This window comes from Tupaia chinensis, unplaced genomic scaffold, assembly GCF_000334495.1.
Source record: "Tupaia chinensis unplaced genomic scaffold, TupChi_1.0 Scaffold000273_1, whole genome shotgun sequence".
In the NCBI taxonomy this organism is placed as follows: domain Eukaryota; kingdom Metazoa; phylum Chordata; class Mammalia; order Scandentia; family Tupaiidae; genus Tupaia; species Tupaia belangeri.
Window position 1 is genome coordinate 250,613 of NW_006159755.1, and position 9,766 is coordinate 260,378.

The 9,766-nt window shown below is 46.5% G+C and overlaps 1 protein-coding gene across 2 annotated transcripts in view; it reads right to left on the reverse strand.

The window, feature by feature from the left end:
* The window catches only part of LOC102485578 (HRAS-like suppressor 3), a 36,739-nt gene extending 36,318 nt beyond the window's left edge, over positions 1 to 421 (reverse strand). Inside the window, exon 1 of one of the 2 annotated variants that reach the window (XM_006149800.3) lies at positions 289 to 421. The gene's annotated coding sequence lies outside the window, so the exon portion shown is untranslated. Of the gene's footprint in view, positions 1 to 261 lie in introns of both variants that reach the window. The other variant, XM_014588323.2, reaches the window with a different exon arrangement.
* Positions 422 to 9,766: the final 9,345 nt, after the last annotated feature.

The following is a 9,766-nucleotide window of genomic DNA, read 5'->3' on the forward strand; positions in this document are numbered from 1 at the left end:
ACGCGGTCCCGGGGCGTGCGACAGCGCGGGGGCGGGCGAGCTGGCTCAGAGTCAGCTCCCGGGTGCGCGGCGCGCAGGAAAGTCCGCGCGCGATGGGAACCGAAGCGCCCGGCTCGCCGGGTTCTTCTTCTAGTCCCCGTTGCGCCCAGGAGGCCGCAGCTGCTCGTCTAACTTGTTTACTCCCGCCCCACCCAACTTCTGCATCTCCCAGGCAGCCGTCGGGCACCGGAACACGAAACCAAGGAACTTGCCCTGCCGTACTTTGGAAGAAAGAACCGCTCCACCCACCTCACGGACTTGGGAGGCAGCGCGGCCGCCACCGCAATCGCAACGCGTTTAATGTTCGCAGAGTCCTGGCCAGCGTGAGGTCACCGGCCCCTCCCCGTGTGCCTGGCGAATGAGCCTCGCGGAGTTCCCTGTCCCGGCCTCTGGGGACAGAAGAGGCCTCCCGCTCTCCCTAGATCGCCTCTCCCTACGCTCTCTTCTAACAAGAGGCGCCCACTGAAACTCGGCTCCAACCCTCGCCTCTTGACCTCTTCTCTGCAGATGACATTCCATGGCGCCCAATATTTCGAACATCCTGTATTATACAATACTTGATCTGTTTTCACATCTGCAAGTAAAACAAACAACAACAAAAAAAAACAGCACTTTCTCTGACACAACACAGATCCCCAGAATTCTGTTTTCACATCTGCAAGTAAAACAAACAAACAAACAAAAACAGCACTTTTCCTGACACAACACAGATCCCCAGACTTATAGAGGCCTCTCTCTCTCTCTCTCTCTCTCTCTCTCTCTCTCTCTCTCACACACACACACACACACACAGACACACAAACCAACAAGCAAGCAAGCGATTCTGCAGTGAACACAGCATCCTCTAATCCAATTCAGTTCTGATACTTAGCGTCAGATTCCCCAGGTGGAAGGCTCAGACTTCAAGACTGTCTACTCCCTTTTTTTTTTTTTTGTTTTTTTTTTTTTTTTTTTTTTTTTTTTAAAGAGGTTTTTTGCTATAGGGTGCATGCGCTCACCAGAAAGAGAAACAGACAGACAGAGAGTGAGAAATAACCCCCCCAGTGGGGATGGCAACCCGCAATCCCTTCTCCTCCATTCTCCTCTTGTGGTCTTGGGCACACAAGCACAAGCGCTCAGTGTGAGTTTAAGTCACCAGTCCAGGATTCGAACCACAGTGGACTACATGGGAGTCCAGCAACATAGCCATTACGCCAAATGCTGGTCCCTACTATCTACTCCTTTTCAGGTGCCAGTGGCAAGTCCTGCATGTCCAGGCCTTCAGAACAAGGTACAAACTGGGGTTCCTCCAACCTCCTCATCTCCTCTGGGTGGACTCATTTGCCAGCGGTGGACTCATTTGCCAGCGTGGTTCACAGAACTCAAGGGACAATTACCAGTACTGTTTTATTATAAAGGATATTCTGAAGGATATAGATTATGAGATGAATAGGGTTAGGCTTGTAGGAAGGTGCCTGGAACTTCCTGCTCTCTCCTAATGCACCAGCCTCTCCGGAAATCACCAGGTGATCAGTTCTCCGGAAGCTCCAGGAACTGAGTCAGTAGACCCAACAGGGTGGAAAAACGACTAAAGGATTGAGGCATGACTACACTCCATTCAGGTGTGCTTTCTCCCTCTATCTCCATGTCTCTTCTGGAGGCCCTCTGACAATTAAAAAAAGTAGATAGATAGGTAGATAGATGATAGATAGATAGATAGATAGATAGATAGATAGATAGATAGATAGATAGACAGACCGACCGACCGACCATCCTGGCATACTGACTATTCTGAATTAAAAGCACTTGAAAATTATCAGGTACAGAAAGATCATTATGATCTCTTCTGTCTTAAAAGCAGATGGAATTTTCATGAGCAAGACACCTTCCCTATACATAGTTATCCTTGTAGAGAAGTCCAGGCAGAAAGAATTTTGTACAGATCTTGTTAAAATGATTTTTTTTTTAGTTTTGCTAGAAGGTGCATGTGTTCACGGCGGAGGGGGGGGGCAGAGAGGAGAAAGCACTCCCCCGAGGACTGGTCACACTGCAATCCCTTCTCCCTTCTCCTCTATCTTGCCTTCCTTCAGGATTTTGGGCATGTTCAAGCACACATGTGAAGAAGCATCCCGGGTCCAGGACTTAAACACATGGTCAGCCATGTGGGATCTGGCTGCCTCAACCACTAGGCCACAGAACTGGCCCCAAAATAACTCTCATCTTTTAAGCTTCCCCACATAATTTTGTTGCTTCTTCACAACTTACTATTCTTTGTCGAATTCAGTATGTAAGTAACTAACTGCTTGGGGGGAGGGTCATTTTTTTTAACTGCCAGAGGGCATATGTACTCAACAGAGACAGGGAGACAGAAAGAGGGAGAAAGAGGGAACACCTCCAGTGGAACACAGTTACCCTGCAGTCCCTTCTCCATTTCCCCATCCTGTCAGGATCTGGGGCATGCATGCACACATCCTGTGTTTTTTGAAGTCCCCAGGGCCAGAATTCAAACTCAGTCTATGGGATTCTGGCTCCCTTAACCACAAGGCTACAGGGCCAGACCCTGGGTATTCATTTCTTTATGAAGGCTTCCAGGGCATGTAAAACTGATATTAAAGAAATTTGTTTTGGGGCTGGCAGGTGACTTGGTGGCTAAGGGCCGACTATGGTTTGAGTCCCAGACCTCGCAGCTTGATTTCTCACTTTCCCTCTCTCTTTCTCACTCTGTCTCTCTCTGGTCAAATTAAAAATAAATAAAAGTTATGTGACCAGCAGTTGGAGTAATGGCTATGTCGCTGGACTTCCATGAGGTTGACCACAGTTCGAGTCCCAGACCTGGTGGTTTAAACTCACTCCAGGCAGGCATGCATGTGTGCCCAAGATCCCGCGAGGGGAATGGAAGAGAAAGGATTGCGGTGTCCCTCCGGGGAAGGGATTGTGGCGTGCCCATCCCCCCCGGGGGGGGGGAATGATTTCTCATTTCTGTCTGTCTCTCTCTGTATTTCTGGCAAGCACACACACCCTATAGCTAAAAAAAAAAAAAAAAATGGAATTTTGTATCCCCCCACAAAACTCTATTAAATTTTAAGTCATTCACTTCCGTCTGTTGGGCCTCACATCATCAAATATCTCGCTAACCTTCCACAAAAACTCACACACAGTAGGCACTCTATGAAAGAAGAAATGAAGCACCAGACATAGGCCCCCTCCCTCATCTGGGTGGACTCTGCAAGAGAGCAGAACCAGCTCTTGATTGTCTCTGTCCACCACCATTCCCACTCTAGCACTGAGCCTGGAAGTCAGGGTGCATGAGCCAAATCCCAGACCTGACACTTGCTACTTGTAGGACCCTCTCTGAGCCTCAGTTTGTTCATCTTTAAAATGGAGTAATGGGCCTATTATATAAGGTATAAAATAATATGTAAATGCACACTCCCTGAAGGGATAGCATTGAATGAAACGATGCTTATAAAGTGCCGAGTCTGATGTCTGGCACGTGGTGGTGGTAAATCCTTGATTAGGACATGCTGGTTGTTATTAACATGAGAGAGCCACGTGCATCAAGGTCACACAGCATTCGCCAGCTTCCCAAGAAGGAGAGTCAGAGGCAGTAAAAACAAACACGAGAGCTCTACGTGTGTTATCACTCACCGGACCAATTGTTCGGCATTTTGAGCGAGTGACTATACATATGGCCATGCAAACCCAAGATGGACAGGTTCAGTTTTGAGGAAATCAGTCTGCCTTCTCTGTCTCTCCTCACCCTCTGCTTCTAGAAGGGCCCAGATGTCATCTCCCTTACCTTTTTTCCTGTTGCTGTGCCAGAAGAGACAAAAGCATCCTGAGGCAGGCAGAGCAGCACCAGGGCATTTTCCCTCTTTACACAACTCTCTGTGGAGGAGTTCTCAGGTCATTCGGTGACATGGTGGTTAAGGTGGCTGAACCCACATAGTCAACCTGATGATTAGAATCCCCAAGCTGGTGGCGTGAAAAACACACTAGGCCCATCTATGTGCATGCCCCAAATCCTGAAAGAAATGAGAAGGGCCTGTGGTATAGCCTTCCCCCCTAGGGAGTGATCTTTCACTTTCTCTCTGGTGGGCACATGTGCCCTACAGCAAAACTGGGGGCGGGGAGGGGGAAAGGAGGCGTTCTCAGCCCCAGAACTCACTGAGAAACTGCCACATGATGCCTGCCCTATCAATAGCAAGACAGTCCTTAACCCCTCTACCAGTGGATGGACAGGTGGACAGCCTTCCCAGGGTCAAACTATTGGGTTGTCAGAAAAGTCATGATGCATTTTTGCCTTAAAAAAAATAAAGGAGCGGGAACCAGCAGTTAGCATAATGGCTATGTTGCTGGACTCCCACGTAGTCGACCGCGGTTCGCGTCCCGGACCCGGTGGCTTAAAACTCACGCCGGGCGCATGAGTATGCGTGCCCAAGATCCCGAGAGGAGAATGGAGGAGAAGGGATTGCGGCGTGACCATCTCCCTGGGAGGTGATTTCTCGCTTTCTGTCTCTTATGTCTCTGTCTGGCGAGCGCATACGCCCTATAGCAAAAACCTCTCCAAAAAAAAATAATAAATAAAGGCGGGAACCAGCAGTTAGCATAATGGCTATGTCGCTGGACTTCCACGTAGTCGACCGCGGTTCGGGTCCTGGAACCAGTGGCTCTATGTCTCTGTCTGGTGAGCACACGTGCCCTATAGCAAAAACCTCTCAAAAAAAAAATATATATATATATAAAAATAAAGGGACCGGCAGGTGGCATGGTGGTTAAGACACTGGACATTCCCACATGGTTGACCATCGTTCAAGTCCTGAACCTGGTGGCCTGCTTTCTCACTTTCCCTCTCTCTCTGTGTCCCTCTCTGGTCAAATTTAAATAAATGAATAAATAAAGTAATTCTTTTTAAAAAATAGAGTATGTCATGATTTTCCCAAGAACCCAATATTTATGACTCTAAGCGTCTAGGATTCTCTGCATACCACAGATGTGGATCCTCATCCTTCTTATGGCAGGGACAGGGGACAAGGAGGGATGTTGATTTTTAAGAATTTACAATCTGCTTCCTTTCTAAGGAGAATGAATCCTCCAGGAGAATCCATTGCCTTGCTGAGAAAGGAGTCACTGAACAAATAGAAGAAAATGGCGTGTGATGATTAGGCTCTGGTGACAACTTGGACTAAGGGATCTCTAGAAACCTAAGAAAGTATTATGCTGGATGTGTCTGTAGGGTGTTTTCAGAAAAGATTAACTTGATGGGGCCAGCAGGTGGTGTGGTGGTTGAGGGCGCTGGACTCCCACATGGCTGGCCACAATTCGAATCCTAAACCTGGCGACTTGCCTTCTCACTTTCTCTCTGTTTCTGTCAAATTAAAATAAATAAATAAAGTTAAATAAAATAATTATTTTTAAAAAATTAATTTGAGAGTCTGAGCAGACTAGGTGGGTAAAATCTACCTTCAGTGTGAGCAGGCATGATCTAACCAAGGGCCTTAAGAGAACAAGGACAGAAGATGGGTCTCTTTCCAGAGTCCAGGATAAACTGCTGCTACTGCCTTGACATCGGAACTCAAGGTTCTCCTGCTTTCAGACTTTAGGATTCGCATCAGTGGCCCTCCCACCACCACCACCAGTCCTGGACTTTTAGCTTCCTTGCCTTGGCCATCAGGCTTAGACTGAGCCACGCCATCAGCATCCCAGGATTTTCAGCTTGTAGACAGCCTGGTGTGGAATTTCTCAGCCACCACAGTCATGTGAACCAATTCCCCCAATAAATCCCCTCTATTGGTTCTGTCTTCCTAGAGAACACTTATACATGTCACAAGGTTATACTATTGTACAGGTATGGCATGTAATGAGAAATCTGAGGAGGTGGGGTGAGTACAAGGGCAAGGCAGGGGAAGGGAAGGAAGAGAATATGAGCAGGCAACCTGTATTCAAGGGGAGGCAATCAATTTTGCAATGCTGCATTACACACAGGAGCAGAATCCATCAACTCATATTACTACAAGTAACATGCCAGTTTCTGGGTTGATTTTTTTTTTTAAGAATTATTTTATTTAACTTTATATATCCATTTATTAACCAGAGAGGGACAGAGAGAGAGAGGGAAAAAAAGTGAGAAACCACTCTGCCAGGTCCAGGATTCGAACCACAGTCAGCCACATGGGAGTCCAGTGCCCTTAACCACCACACCACCTACTGGCCCCATGAGGGTTTCTGTTTAACAACCCTCAAAGCAGGAGCACTCCTCAGGAGAAAAGCACTCCATCAGCCAACTGAATACAGAGTTTTCGCATGCGCCCAGGCTACTGTGGTAAGGCTCTGTCAATATGCCAATTTTGACCATTTGCTCTGACCAGAATAGTCAAGCTTTTATGAAAGAAAATGAAGGTGAAGTATTACTCCCTTCTAAAGCCCGTCTCTGAAACCTCTTCAGTCCTACTAAAGAATGAGAACAAAACCCTATGGAAGGCCCTGAAGAGCTTCTCCTGCATAAATGCATAGCATAACCTCTATTTCCCCATAAAAGAACATTCCCAAAACCTTTAACCTGGGAAATGTGCCAGAATCTCTCAATCCAGTGTTCATTGAATGAGCCAGCTTGGGGAAGAGTCACTGTAGGAGATGTTTTGGTCTGCCCAACAGTTCCACTTGGCTACTCTCTCTGGTTCTGCACAGATGTGGATCCTCATCCTTCTTATGGCAGGGACAGGGGACAAGGAGGGATGTTAATTTTTAAGAATTTACAATCTGCTTCCTTTCTAAGGAGAATGAATCCTCCAGGAGAATCCATTGCCTTGCTGAGAAAGGAGTCACTGAACAAATAGAAGAAAATGGCGTGTGATGATTAGGCTCTGGTGACAACTTGGACTAAGGGATCTCTAGAAACCTAAGAAAGTATTATGCTGGATGTGTCTGTAGGGTGTTTTCAGAAAAGATTAACTTGATGGGGCCAGCAGGTGGTGTGGTGGTTGAGGGCGCTGGACTCCCACATGGCTGGCCACAATTCGAATCCTAAACCTGGCGACTTGCCTTCTCACTTTCTCTCTGTTTCTGTCAAATTAAAATAAATAAATAAAGTTAAATAAAATAATTATTTTTAAAAAATTAATTTGAGAGTCTGAGCAGACTAGGTGGGTAAAATCTACCTTCAGTGTGAGCAGGCATGATCTAACCAAGGGCCTTAAGAGAACAAGGACAGAAGATGGGTCTCTTTCCAGAGTCCAGGATAAACTGCTGCTACTGCCTTGACATCGGAACTCAAGGTTCTCCTGCTTTCAGACTTTAGGATTCGCATCAGTGGCCCTCCCACCACCACCACCAGTCCTGGACTTTTAGCTTCCTTGCCTTGGCCATCAGGCTTAGACTGAGCCACGCCATCAGCATCCCAGGATTTTCAGCTTGTAGACAGCCTGGTGTGGAATTTCTCAGCCACCACAGTCATGTGAACCAATTCCCCCAATAAATCCCCTCTATTGGTTCTGTCTTCCTAGAGAACACTTATACATGTCACAAGGTTATACTATTGTACAGGTATGGCATGTAATGAGAAATCTGAGGAGGTGGGGTGAGTACAAGGGCAAGGCAGGGGAAGGGAAGGAAGAGAATATGAGCAGGCAACCTGTATTCAAGGGGAGGCAATCAATTTTGCAATGCTGCATTACACACAGGAGCAGAATCCATCAACTCATATTACTACAAGTAACATGCCAGTTTCTGGGTTGATTTTTTTTTTTAAGAATTATTTTATTTAACTTTATATATCCATTTATTAACCAGAGAGGGACAGAGAGAGAGAGGGAAAAAAAGTGAGAAACCACTCTGCCAGGTCCAGGATTCGAACCACAGTCAGCCACATGGGAGTCCAGTGCCCTTAACCACCACACCACCTACTGGCCCCATGAGGGTTTCTGTTTAACAACCCTCAAAGCAGGAGCACTCCTCAGGAGAAAAGCACTCCATCAGCCAACTGAATACAGAGTTTTCGCATGCGCCCAGGCTACTGTGGTAAGGCTCTGTCAATATGCCAATTTTGACCATTTGCTCTGACCAGAATAGTCAAGCTTTTATGAAAGAAAATGAAGGTGAAGTATTACTCCCTTCTAAAGCCCGTCTCTGAAACCTCTTCAGTCCTACTAAAGAATGAGAACAAAACCCTATGGAAGGCCCTGAAGAGCTTCTCCTGCATAAATGCATAGCATAACCTCTATTTCCCCATAAAAGAACATTCCCAAAACCTTTAACCTGGGAAATGTGCCAGGATCTCTCAATCCAGTGTTCATTGAATGAGCCAGCTTGGGGAAGAGTCACTGTAGGAGATGTTTTGGTCTGCCCAACAGTTCCACTTGGCTACTCTCTCTGGTTCTGGTGGAGCTGCCAATCACAGTACCCCATTACCATGGCTAGGGACACCTGTAACCTAAGTTACAGGTTATTGGGCCCCAGTCCCCAGGCTAGTGTTTACTCTGGAAGGAGCGTGACTCAAACCAGGCTAATCAGACTTCTATGGGAAGGAGGTAAACACACATTTAATTGGCAGTGGGGGGTGGGGAGGGAGAAGCCTCTGTCCTCTGGAGAAATTAAATTGAGATGATGTAAGCCTGGAATCACTTGTGCCTGCCTTCCCTCCCGGAAAATGGGGAAGCCCACCTACAACAGCAGATAATTCAGCCACTGCATCTTGCAATAACAGCCCTTGAGTTTATCCTGTACTTGATGTCAGCTTTGCCCCTAGACATCCAGTTACAAGTTCTTTTTTCCCCTTATAGCTGGGCTTAACTTCTGCAAACTGACATATATAAAAATTAAAGACTAGAACATCAATGCACTTGAGGTAAGCCATTGTTTGATTGGCTTCCCTGCATCCTTACATGACTGCACTCCTCACCCTCCTCCCTAGCTTATGCTGATGGCAGCACCCAAGTACTGAATCTGTTTCCACTATAATCTTCACATATCAACCTGCAACTTTGCCTCTTTTCCTGCTAACCTGTGAAGAGTGCAGCATTAGCATACCTGACACATAATTACAATCAGGGATGGAAGGTCAGATGATCAGAGGCTGCAGACCCCACCCAACACATCTTTGAGAATAATTTCTTAACTGTTGGAATAAATGGGTTATGTCAAACCACTGATGAGCCTACTGGAACCTCCTCACTGTCTCCAAGGTCACCAGTGAAAAGAAAATCTTTCAAGACCAGCCCTGTGGCCTAGTGGTTTAGGGAGCCAGATTCCCTTAACCATGGCAGACCACAAAGTAGGAATTCCATTCCTAGCAGCTTGAAAACACACCAGGGGCATGCATGTGTGCCCTACAGGCTGACAGGGTGGAGAAATCGAGATGGTATTATGGCATGACCATGTACCACAGGGAGGGTGATTTTTCCCTCTCCCCATCTCTGAGGGCATGTGTTCATTTAAAAATAAAAGAAAGCTTTCAGTAGAGCTTTTCTGCTTTACCTTCCTTAGCCCAAAAAGGAACCATTTAGCCAGCTGGCTCTAGATTGAGCAACCAAATGAAAGTGCTACAGATTCAAAGGTCCTCACAAGTCCATGTTAGCATTAATCTTTTTTTTTCCCCTACCAGAGGACTTGTGTGTGCACCAGAAAAAGCACCCACCTAATGGGATGCAGTTACCCTGCAATCTTTTTTCCTCCATTTCTCCTCCATGTCATGATTTTAGATATGCATGCACATACAACCAGGAAGGTGCATCTCCATTATAACTTTCTTAAA